At 55.6% G+C, this 12247-nt stretch overlaps 1 protein-coding gene across 7 annotated transcripts in view; it reads left to right on the plus strand.

Moving 5' to 3' along the window:
- Nucleotides 1-12247, plus strand: part of LOC113211090 (zinc metalloproteinase-disintegrin-like NaMP) — a 242718-nt gene that overhangs the window by 18735 nt on the left and 211736 nt on the right. For 6 of the 7 annotated variants that reach the window (XM_052269400.1, XM_052269399.1, XM_052269398.1 and 3 more), the window contains exon 2: nt 5984-6055. The exons of the other annotated variant lie outside the window; for it this stretch is intronic. The gene's annotated coding sequence lies outside the window, so the exon portion shown is untranslated. The remainder of the gene's footprint in view (nt 1-5983; nt 6056-12247) is intronic. 7 annotated transcript variants of the gene reach the window in all.

The following is a 12247-nucleotide window of genomic DNA, read 5'->3' on the forward strand; positions in this document are numbered from 1 at the left end:
CCCCGCCCCACCCCAATAGTAACGACTTTTGAAACAATGTTTGCCGTGCGAGTAACGACGCCCTGCCGGCGAGTATTCGAGCCACCGATAACGGATATCTACAGGCGGCGATGGGGGGGCGCGTACCGGGTACAGCGTACCGCGTACCGGGTAATGTGGTGAACGCCCTGGTATGCGAGCGCGGCTTTGCCTACTCGCTCTGCCCCTAAGGCACCATGGCTCCTGCTGCTCCTGTGATCTGGGCAAATACCCGCTCGCATCGGCGCGTGGCCAGCTTCGGAGCGTGCACCGTTACACTACCTGGTGCACGACGGTACAAGTTTGCGCGCCGGTGTCACACAGAAATCATGTCATTAAAACAATGAAACGGAAATGTCTAGTAAACACCCTTAATAGAAATGTAGCGTCAACCATCTTAAAATTACGAATAAAAGGAGGAAATTTCACTAGTAAAACAAGTGTGCATAATTTAAACACCAACATGCGCAAGTTATGATTTTGAACATTACATTGTGTTTAACTCAAATTGCACACTTGCGTGGTGTGCACATTTTATACGTTTTGCAAACGTTTAATTTCTGCATGGACACACACCATATGGTGTGAGGCTGTTATACTTTTCGGAAGTGTCGAAAGGTTAAACACCAATTGACGTTTAACCCAAGTGGACACCACAAGGTCTTGAGAAAATGCACACTTAAACTTAAACACCAAGTTTGACGTGCAACATGAAACACTTGGTTTGCCACTGTTAGCAATAAGTTTTGATTTTGCTTTCATTCATTGCACTACTAGGGCCACTTCCCGCGCACGTGTGTTCCACGCTGGCCTCGGCCTCGCGTTGGTCACCTGCGTGTGCTCCACACACGACAGTATACGCTGGCCTGGCGTGCGTCTCCACCGCCACGCCACCGCCATGCCGCCGTGCACGGTCTGCATCCCGGATCGGATCGGGGCGTGGCGGGGCGCACAAATGGATCCGCGCCGGCAGTCGGTCGGTTCCGGTTCCTGGTTCCTCCGACGGAGGGTCGATACATACCGCCCCCCTTTTTAGGTCAATGCCTCGCATGCCGTTACTCTCTCTGTGTGTGTGTGTGTGTGTGTGTGCGTGTGACGATGGGTCACGGACGTATATCGTGGTGGTGCGGGCGTGTGACTCGTGACACGTGTTTGTTGTCCAGAGTAGCTCATTAGTGACACGCGCGTGTGCGATTCTCTCTCTCTCTCTCTCTCTCTCTCTCTCTCTCTCTCTCTCTCTGCGTGTGTTCGCGTCTCACGATGTGTTGGGGGTGTCCAGTGGCACCCATTCAGGATGATGATTGTGAGTGGAAAGGGTGGTCCAAACCTCCTCGTCTGTTTCTCTTGTCTCGCGCCCCGGCTCTTTGCTCCGCCATCTCTCTCTCTCTCCCGTTCTCTCTCGTTCTCTCTCGTAAATGCCCTTATTGGACGCCGGCGACCTTCGGTGTCAGTTACTCCTCCGCAGCTCTTTCTCGCTTGTAGACGCGACGGGGCGTGGCGTGGCGTTGTATAGCGTGGTGGTGGGGCTCGCGGGGCTGCGCCGGGGCTGCTGTGGTGTAGTGGGGCGGGGATGGGCGAGGCGAGGCGGGCGAGGTGAAGCGTATTGATGGCCCCGGGTCAGACAGAGAGAGCGAGATAGGTTCAACACACCGACACGGAGAGAGACGGGTGGTGGGGGGATACAGACGCCGGCGTATGAGGGAGAGAATGGCTGCCCAATTGGGTCACATTTTTCACATATCCCAAGCTACTCTCTCGTGAAATTGGAAACAAGGCGGCCGACGGCAGTTTGTTCACATTCCATTGGGTGTATTTGGCCGGCTTGTTTGGTCGGATGCTCGCGGGCTCCGGGCTCCGGTGTCCCACTGCATTGAGGCTCCTGCTGCAGATACGGATCTAAACAACCGCCATCGTGCATGCCGCCGATCAAACGAACGACTTTTACATCCTTTCTTTTGGCATGGTACTCGTTGCGTCAGATGGGTCATTGGCCAATATATGTATTATTATACGCGCAGCCGTAGCCTCTTCTTTTTCTGTTCGCGGGAGCCTTTTGTTCTGGGCGAGCTCGCCGGACCACCTGGGGGAAAGGCAGACACTGATCCTTGTCGCTGCTCTGCCTGTGAATCAGTCCTCGAGATACGCCCCCGCTCCTCCCACAGGCCCAACCCCTCAGTGCGACAGCCAATCGCGCTTCACACACAGGGCTCTCACTCACACTCACTCCCACACCCGCGCACTCAGACAGGCGCGTAAACAGGCACACACTCACGTTCACTCACACTCACACACACACTCGGATTGTTTTCGCACTGATGGCGCTGTGACGGCGCCCAAAAGATGGGCGTGCGGCGAGAGAAGAGGGAGCGAAAAAGGGAGGGAAAGACGGGGAATAAAAAGTTAGGTAGATGGCGTGGTGGAGAGAGGGAGAGCGCGCGGGGGCCCAGGCCGCACGCCACTCCCCTCCGCACGGCACCAGTTGGGCCGGTTGTTTTTCTCTCCCTCCTCAGGAGGGCCGCCCGGGCGGTAGGCAACCTGCAGACACAGCTGCGGCGGGCTTGCCTAGTCGGCCGGTGACAGGGGCGCCGGCCGGCCGGCCAGGCCGCACCACCGGGCGCCGGGTGTCTGGGAGCACGGCGCCAAACTGCGAGCACTTGGGTCGCGTTTGCAGCGAGGTTTAGCGGGACCAGCCCTCCCCAGTCCCTGCCCCTCTCTCTGTCTCTCTCGCCGCTGCAGGCAGGCCAGCCGGCCGCAAGTCACAGTTGCTAAAACAACCCTCTTTGCGTCGTGTGAATCCGCCTGATGTAAATGCAAGTCTAGCCCAGTGGCCCTGTGGCCCTTCGTGCTGCGCTCGGGACTGTAAACAACTAAAGGGTTGCAAACTCACTTTTCACGAGTTCTTTACGGCCGTATTATTGTGTGGTGTCGCCCCTCAAAAGTATGGCAGAGTTTTACAAGACAGATCCCAATCAAGTCGATGAAAATTCCATAATTTTGCACTGTAAAATGGTCGTAAAATCCGTCGTAAGCTCCGAAGGTTTTGGTTCGCATTACGAATCTTTTGTAAAACAATTTACAGTGTGCAATATGATATATCCACAACTTTGTTCTTCTGCTGCCTAAGAAACAACCACATGCCACTTCGTTTTAAATTTGAAACTTATTCACGGTTTTTTCGGAATGCTTGCAAGTCTTTAAGTAGTTGTTGTCACATGTCGCGTCGTAGGGGAATGGGGTCAAGGTCGCAACCAATTCTATCTCCCAAATTTTTGTTTCTCCGCTCTGTCTCATCAACTTGACGTTTACTTATTTTTTCAACTCTCCCGCGCTCGGGTGGCTGCCGCGGCCGCTAGCGGTGCGGCGAAAAGCCTCTTTACTGTACGACTTAATCTCCCCGACACGGCGCGGGGCGCGTCCGCTTCGCACGTAGGTTTTTATTGCGCTTTAAAAGGCTTGTAGTCCAGCTGCTGCTGCTCTACGTGGCGTCATTCTCTGTCCGTCACGAGCGCGCGCGCGCCGGGGAAGAAGAGAAAGATATTATCACGTTTTACGAGTTTGGCAACAAATTGAGCGCGGATGGCGCGCGAGCGCTGTCTGCCCGCCGCCGACTCCACCACCCGGTGGCCGCAGAGCCAGCAGGTGCGAAGGGCCAAACATTTGTCGGTCTCCTATTATTATTATCATCATTATTATTATTATGAGATTCAGTTGGCCGAGGATACTGCCATGTTAAAACTTGAATCCTCCGCCCAAGTCGAGTCGGGCAGTAGGGAAGGCGCCGGGATCCCCCCCCCCACCGAATTCCCCCTCTTCCTTTCGCGGTGCGATGAAAGTTAACTATGCCGAGGCTGTAGCGCTGCGCCAGGAGGGACGACAGAAACTTTTCCCCCCGGCGTCTTCTTTTGGTCGGAGGGGGGAAGGGGAGGGGGGCGTGGCCTGTGCGTGTCCTAATCATTTTAGGCTTGTCATTTGCGTGGCAGCGTCCCTCTACTAAGCGGCCCGCGGAGGTAACTTAATTACGGATATGATGTTTGCCCTCTCTCTCTCTCTCTCTCTCTTTCCGTCTCTCTCTTTCTCTCTCTCCTGCTCTCTCTAAGGTGCGGGTCGATAGAGACGCTGGAAGGCGCTGGAGGGTGCGATGGCGCGGACTCTCTGAGATATGGCGGCCGCTCCTCCATCCCAGGGCTCATTAAAATGTGTGGCTCTATAGGTGAGGCTGGCGGCTGGGTTTCTCTCTCCAGGCGTGGCCTCCAGGCGGGCTGGCTGGGCGGCATTCTTGCTGGACCCTCGCCAAGTCCGGCGCTGGACGCTCTAAGTGGTCTGTGACCCATCTCTCGCCACTGCCCCCCCCCCCCCCTGTCCACACCTTTCCACTTCCACCACCGCTGCCCCCGACACTCTGCCTAATGACTCTGAAAGATCGGCAGCAGGGAAGGTCGGGTGGCGACGACGCGGGTGGAGCAGAAGAAAAGTTTTGAGCCGATGCGACTTGCGAGTGTGCGGAGGTCGTCGTCCGTAATGAACTTTCGCCTCGGGTCGACGCGGCGGGCGGTGGAGCTTTGTGAGACAAAAAGAAGCAGGACATTTTCTGTCTCCTTAAAATGTCGTTCCCAGCCTCTGCGCGAGCGCCATCAGACTCAACTTTTCAGCGAAACGCAACAATAATGCACGCAGAAACAGACAGTTTTTACGTTCCTAAGGGGAGTGTATTACTCTGGACCCCTGCCCTACCTTCCTTCACCTACCCCGCTCCCCTCGGCACCTCACCTGTACCTAGAGAGGCCGTTGTTGGAGGAAAACAGCCAAATTCCAAAACGGAATTGCAAATGAGTCTGGGCAGGCTCTGTGGAGGACCTTCCTGCCCGGCTGGCGGTAGGAGACCAGTGCGGGGACCTGGGACGCGAGGGAGGGGGAACGGGGTCGGCTGAGGCCAGCGCCGGGCGGACAGAGCTCCGTTTCTTACCAGCGGCAGTGAGCTCGCGCGTGGAGCACTGTGCAGCGTGCGGATAACGGTTGGAGAGAGAGTCAGAGAGAGAGAGAGAGAGCGAGAAGGAAGGTGGGGAGGGAGATGGGGACGATGAGCGTGGTGGAGTGTCGTGGGGGTGGTGGTGCGACGAGGAGTAGTAGCAGCAGCGGTGCTGCTAGTAAGTCATTCCAAGCAAAGCCACGACGTGCTCAGCATACCGCGATGATTTATTACTCCGGCAGGTATCACGGTCTCCGCCCCATCTTGCCCCCCTCACACCCCCTCCTCCTCCTCTACGCTATTCGCGACTAAAGTGTTCGCCGCCAGGGTGCGCCGCGGCGCCGCGCATTCCTACTCAATTTGAACTTGGCGGCCGCCGCGCCCTATCTCTAATGAGGCCCCCTCACCCTCCCCTCCATTTGCTCTGGCATGTGTGGCGTGGCGGGGCGTGGCTGAGCGTCGTGTGCCGACCGCACGGTAGGGGTGGGGGAGGAGGAGGAAGACGCCGACGCCGGATGACAGTTTTGCAGATGACGACTTAATTTTGTGGGGACGCCCCCCCCCCCCCCTCCCACCGTGCGCGCACCGCGGCCCCAGAACTCAGCGCCGTGCGTGTGCGGTGCGCACGAGATGCTCCCCGCTCCGCCGAGATCGAAATCTAGAGCGACAAGTAGTTGTGGGACATAAATTGGAGAGGCGGCAAATCCAGACCGAAAGTGGTTTTGGATTATAGATAATGTTGGATGCAGTTTGCCTTTGTGAAAGTATTTGTGTAAATATTAAACTCGGTTTCACAGTAATAATTCAAATTTGTTTCCCCTCAAATACGATTTGGTTGTTTTTGCAACTATGAAATTGTTGTGGGTGCAGTCTGGGTCGGGCTTCTGCCATATGCTTACAAGGCCCGTTGTATTTGTGTCGTTGATGAAGTTAGTGTTCTGGACCGGTTTTGGAGTTTGTGCACCAGCCTTGTAACCGCTGTCCCTCCTGATGTTGCAGGTAGGAGTGCCAATGCATCAGCGAATGTTAAGTCAGGGATTGCAGCACGGTGCTCGCTCCTCACTAGCTCCGGTGAGTCTTTACTTTGGAAACAACAGATTTTCAATTCCATCTTTTCTTGCGACTAATACTGTTTTTCTAAAAAGTCCACTGTCCTTTTCATTTTCCTTTGAAAATGACAAGGCGTTGTAGCTATTTCTTGGGTTGTCTTCGGCCATACCTTAAAGGATCTAAACTGAGTGTACAGCGGAAAAGAAAGAAACAATGGAGGAAGAAAGGATGTGGGGCTAAAATGCGGTCAAAACTCGCTGTAGCTGCCACCCTTGTTGCAAATGACCGCCACTCTCGCGCACTAAATCGACCGTGGCAAAGCGGTTAGTCATGTCAAAAAACGACTGCCTCCGGCAGGCCGCCGAGTTAGGGTCGACCCCAAATTGCTTTCACTGATCTGGACCGACTTGCCGGCAGAGCGAAGCTGAGGTTGCTGTCCATAGGTTGGCGCCAGTTTTGTGCGGCTTAGCAGGAACCGCCTTTTATCCCTCCTTGCTGTGGACCTGGCTGGTCTGCTGTTGGATTATTGCCCCCCGCACAGCCTGTAGTAAAGCAAACAGCTCTCTTTATATTGGCCCCCCGCTTTGTCAACTCATTTGCCTGGCCGTCTGAGGGTCCTCAAGTCCCCGCTAAAAAAAACCGAGATTTCCACTCATCAACCAAATTAAGTGCAACTGGCAGACACTTGTTATTGTGCAACTACTTGTACATGTATGCAGTACCTCCTGCATACCTACCCTACATTTATGCAGTACCTCTTGCATCGCTCTTGCATACCTACCCTATATGTATGCAGGAGGTAGTGTGTACTTGGTCAAGTATCCTGAATAAATGTATGGAGGTTTTGGTGTGTACTTTACCAAGGACACCCTACCTCCTGCATACTTGACCAGGTACAAACTACCTCCTGCATACATGCAGAACTGCTGAAGGTACTGCATTCAAGTACACACTCGGGTTTTCAGAGAAACCGCGTGTTTTTAACCTCCCAAATTGTCCGAACCGTGGTTTTACTTAGCCGAAACGCTATTTGCAACAATAACAAAAAAGAAACAACAAAAAGTCCGGACAAATACAGTCGAGAGTGTTGTGGGGGCGTGTCGTGCCGCGGCGCCATCAGCATCGGTTGACAGCGCACGTAACAGATACGGCACGTCGGCGCGGCCAGCTGGAGGCTCCAGTAAAATAATGTGCGGGTCGAAATGAGAACGGTGAGCGACGCGGCTGTGCGGCGCCCTGCGGCCGCTGGTGGCGTACACTGGAAAAAAGGGGCCAGGGGGTGGAGGGTCGTCTCTCTCTTTCTCTGCGCGCCTCTCCCCCCTCTATAGCACTCTGCTTGCACCGCATTCGTCATTAAGGCGCCGTCCGAGGTGGTGTTCCGCCCTCCTCGTCTCCCGCCCCGGGTTGACCCGTCGTGCAGCTCCACAAGCCCCGCCGCACGCCGGCGCGTGCCGAGCCCCCAGCGTGGCTGATATTACTCTGCCGTAGGCCCTGCGCCGCTCTCATCTACGGTTGCGCGACAGAGAAGAAGAACAAAAAATAAAAGACCTCTGCTTCTTTTCTTCTCAAATGAACAAGGCGCGGAGGACGAGGACGACGCCGAGCGCGCCGGTGGCGGCGACGCGGAAAAAAAGTGGCCTTTGAACACAAGAAAGGCTGCGTCAACACTAATTATCGCCCCGGAGTGGCCCGCTCACCTCAGCTAGCCCGCGGGGCACAACCCCTTCCCCTTCCGCTTCCCCTCTCCACCCGCTCGCTGCCCGGCCCTCCCAGCGCACTCTGCCAGCCATTTTAAAGGCGCGCTCTCGTCGTCGTGTAGACATTCTCGGCCCTAACAGCATCCGGCAGCGGCGGCGGCAGCGGCAGCAGCCATCCCCTAGCAAGTCTAAAATGAGTTTTCGCTCTTCCCGGGCCGCACACTGTTGGCATGTTTTGATTTTTCTTTTAAAACTCAACCTTCTTAAATTAGAAGAGTGAAATTTTGTCAATACATGTGTGATTCGTGCATGATTGAAATCACACAGAATAACTTAACTTTCCCATGTTGAAATACCTGTTCTTTTATTTTACAAACATCTGTAAAATTTTAAGAATTTTGCTCTCTTAGCAAGTTTTCAAAATGGATGAACAATTCTCAAATTTCACAGATCTGTGACAACAGTCAAGTGTTCATGGTTCGAACTCTCTCCAACTTTACCCTCACAATTTGTACGCAGTGTAGCCGACGCCCCCGCCCGCCACCGCTTGCTCTTTTCCTTTTATTTTTTTTTAGTATTTTTTCCACCCCCATCGCCATGTTACTAGTCGTAGTGGTATGGCCGTCAAGTGTCCTGGCAGCCCCCAGCCCAGCCCCCGCGGGAGGGAGGGGGAGGTTGCTCCGCTCTGGGTGGGGTTGCCTATCCAGCTCGGCGCACAGATCCCTCTTGAGAACGCAATTTCGCGGCCGCACGCTTCCGTCCTCTGTGTACTCGCCCAGTCCCCCACCCCACCACCACCCTTCTTCCCACTCCCCTCGCCCCGTTTGGTGATTGGGGTCCCACCGGGGTCCCCCTCTCCAGCACCCTGCTCCTCACGGGGGACGCGCGGCGCCCACCACCGCGTCGGCTGCACGTGGCACGCGGGGGTGCTGGAGATGGCCGGCAAAAGTATGCCATCCCAGCCGTTGCTGGTCCTGTGTGTGACTGAACTATCAACGGCGGCTCCGCTGTCCTTGTCGCCTCCCCCCCCCCCCCCCCCTCTGCCCGGGAGCCGAAGGTGGCCAGCGGCGCCTGTGTGACCCCTTGGGGTGAGGGACCCCAGCCCGGCAGGGCCGTTGGGCTGGGGGCCCCAATATGTAGGTCGCCGGAGCACAAAGGCCTGTTGGCTCATTTAATGCGACAGTGGGACGCTCGGGTGGGTCCGGCTGCGCCCTACTGCGCCGCAGGGGGGCAGGGCGCGGCAGGGCAAGGGCCGGGCAGAGGCGGGACAGGCGGCAGGGGTCTTCCGATGGCTGCAAATGGCCTCACCAACGCGCGCACGTTTGCGGCGCAGTGTTTTCTTCTCGTGTCTCTTTGTTTTTCTTCTTGTTATTTCCCTGTTACGAAAAGTGTTTGCACCGCCCTAACAATTCTCTATATTTGTTTGAATTTTGATGGGGGGAAGCAGGGACTTTGAGGAGCCCTGTTTGTCAAGTTTGTTTGAATTGTTTGTGGGTCTATGGGAGTTATTGCAGTGTACTTACCTGCTGCTCAGAGGTCCGAGGGTCGGCGGGTCGGCCCTCCACGGCCCGTCCGAACCGGGGTCGTCCCGACGGCAAACAGGCGGGGCCATCCCTGTCTTATTCCTTCACTAATGCGGCGGTCCCGGCCGGCCTGAAAGGGGGCGGGTCCTATACAGACCTGACCTGAGGGCGAGGAGCTTTCCAGGAGTGCGACCTGGACCCGGGGTCTGCGGAGGGCCGGAGCGAGACTGAGGTGACTAGCCCCGCTACACCGCGCCCTTGTCGCTCAAAGCTACCCTCCTATACCTCCCTCTCCCCGCCCCCTTTTAAACGTGGACGTGGACAGCGTCGTTCAAAATGCAGCCCATTTGCACGCAGTCATTTATTACATATTGAAAGCTGTATGGTCCAAATCCACAGAAAGCGGTTGCCAAGTAAAATTTCTGGGGGTTCTTATGTCTCTAGGACCATTACCTGGAGCTTGTCGCCTCTTGTCGCCTCTTACACTAAATAACAGAAAGTGCAACTGTTTTGTTTCTTTCAGTAATGCACTACTGTCCCGTTGAAGGCTATTCTGAGGAACGCTGCTGGATTTTAGTCCCTATTTACACTTTGCCTTTGTTAAGGCACAAAAAATTTTCAGTTCCGAGTGGCTTTAAAGTCCTTTGTTTTTGTTTTTCGCAGCGTCCTCGAGGGCACCCTACCCTCGGATTTTCATTCATGTCATTGGTAGAACAGAGAGTCTGCCTTTCCATCTGCCCGTCTGCTCGTCCGACCGTGACCCGTCCATTATGTACCCGGGCGCTCGGCACGCCGCAGAGCCGGGGGTGTGGAGGGCCGGGCCGGGCATTGGACCGGTCGGCCATGACGGCACCAGGTGACAAAAGTGGGCTGAGGGTGGGACTGGCGTGGAGGGCCATCGTCCGTCCCCTCCCTCGCCCCGCCCCTCCGGCTCGGACCGGAGGAGAGAGAGAGAGAGGGGCAGGCGGAGGTGGCAGGCCGAGAACAATGGCCTTGCCAGAATTTTGGAAAGGACGCTTTGTGATGGAACAATCGAGACATTGTTGGCATTGTTGGTCGCGGTGATGGCGTCCCACCTATACGGACGATGGTGTGGCGGGGGACGCGCGGGGGCGGGGCCGGACGGGCCGGCCGGCACGGGGAGAACGGGCGCGAGACCACGAAACGGGGGAAGTGTGGTTTTCTTCATCAAAATGGGGGGAAAAATGAGAGAGCGAAACAGGACAATAAGATGGCCTTGTGCCTAGCGGGTCTTCCATTTTTTCCGCTGCCTTTCGTTTAGGGCGCCGTCCATACTCTGCTGCGCTCCGTTTGTCGGCCGCGGCGCGGTCTCCAGCAGTATTTCTGTTGTATGTTTGCGCGCGTGGGCAAGAAACTGAAAATGATGAAGACTTTGAGAGCCAATCGGGACGCAATGTATGTGTTTGATATGACTTCCGTGCAGACCCCCCTCCCCCCCCTCCTTCCACGCGCCTTCCCCTCCTCTGTTGTCGCAATAATTCTGCCCTGCTCCCCCCCTCTTTATTGCCTGCAAATATTTCATCATGCGAACTGCTTCCAGCGCGCCCAAGCAGTGCGTATAGGCTGCAGGGGCCGAGTCTCGACTCTGTGTGTGTGTGAAGTGTGTACTCTGCTCACGGAAGGTTGAGCGGGGGGAACTTATCATCGGCATCGTCTCGCTCTTTGGCAACCCGTTCATCAGCGGGCGATACGCACCGAACACGGCAAAACATTGGACTGCAGAGCTGTGGAAAATCGCCGCATCTGACCGAACGAGGAGACCGACGCGCGATCCTGTGCTGTTGACGCGCCTCGGGTGGCGGTGACCGTTTAAGAGCCGCCGTCAGGTGAGAGGTGAGGAGGGCCGATCCCTTCCTCACTGAAAACTGCGGAATGATGCATGTCGATCACTAGAAGATAACGCGACGTGTATTTCAGGTTTTGAGGAATATTTTCTACGCAATCCCTCAGATTTAATTTTGGACAACACCATCAGTTTTCCCTAAAATTTCCTATCAAACAAGCCTTCATGTGATAGAGTTGGGAGTACAAATAAGAACACTGAAAGAGACGTTAACTTGCAACGTCGTTAGAGAACCTTTGTTCAGAACCTTAACACATGTAGGCTCGTTTGATCGGAAATTTTACGGGCAATTCGATGATTCTTTCGAAAATTTAATCTGGGAGCTCACTTAAAAAATATTCCAGAAAAACTGTGCGTCATTTCCTAGTGATCGACATGCGTCATTGCGCAGTTTTCAGTGCTGCCCCCCTTCTTACCTCTCACCTGCAAGCGGACAGTGTGCGTTCATTGCTGGCCGGAGTCGCGGCCGGCAGCGTAGGGCCGCACGGCAGCCTCCTCGAGTGGCCAGATGCGGTGATTTTGCACAGCCCTGTTGGACAGACTCTCTTCGTCTCCGTCTGCTGCGCGGCCTTCATCCCCAGCGGTCCACTCTGTGCGTCTGCCGGCTGCGGAGATGTGGATGCGTCAATTACAAGCTCTGCCCTTGTGTCCTCCTATCAAGGCATCTGTGGTCGAAGCTCCCCCATCTCTGCAGCCTGTGGGCAAATCAACGCGTAGCTTTGAGCAGGTTACGTATTTATTTATTTTTTAAATATTTCCTTTCGGTACCCCGACCGAGAGATTTTGCAGTGTCGTATGGCATCGCGCGCACGGCTCTGGATGCAGCGGCCGGGAGGGATCAGCGAGTTCTGGCACTACGTGCAGATTTGAGTGCGTGTGTCAGAACTAATTGAACCCGCCCGGCTGCCCTTGTCTTCGCACCGCCTCACCTCGCCACGCCAGCTGTTCCGCACCGCCGCACCTGCAGCTGCCGACGCACACCTGCCGCCGTCGCACCGTGCACCTGCCGCCCGCGTATACCTGTCCTCGAGGACCCTGAAACTGCCTGACTGCGCCTTCCACCTGCCACCGCACCCGCCGTCGCACTCTAAAAATATGATGATGGTTGCTCAATCTATAGTTGTTATTG

This window comes from Frankliniella occidentalis, unplaced genomic scaffold, assembly GCF_000697945.3.
Source record: "Frankliniella occidentalis isolate FOCC.00 unplaced genomic scaffold, Focc_3.1 Scaffold91, whole genome shotgun sequence".
Lineage (NCBI taxonomy): Eukaryota > Metazoa > Arthropoda > Insecta > Thysanoptera > Thripidae > Frankliniella > Frankliniella occidentalis.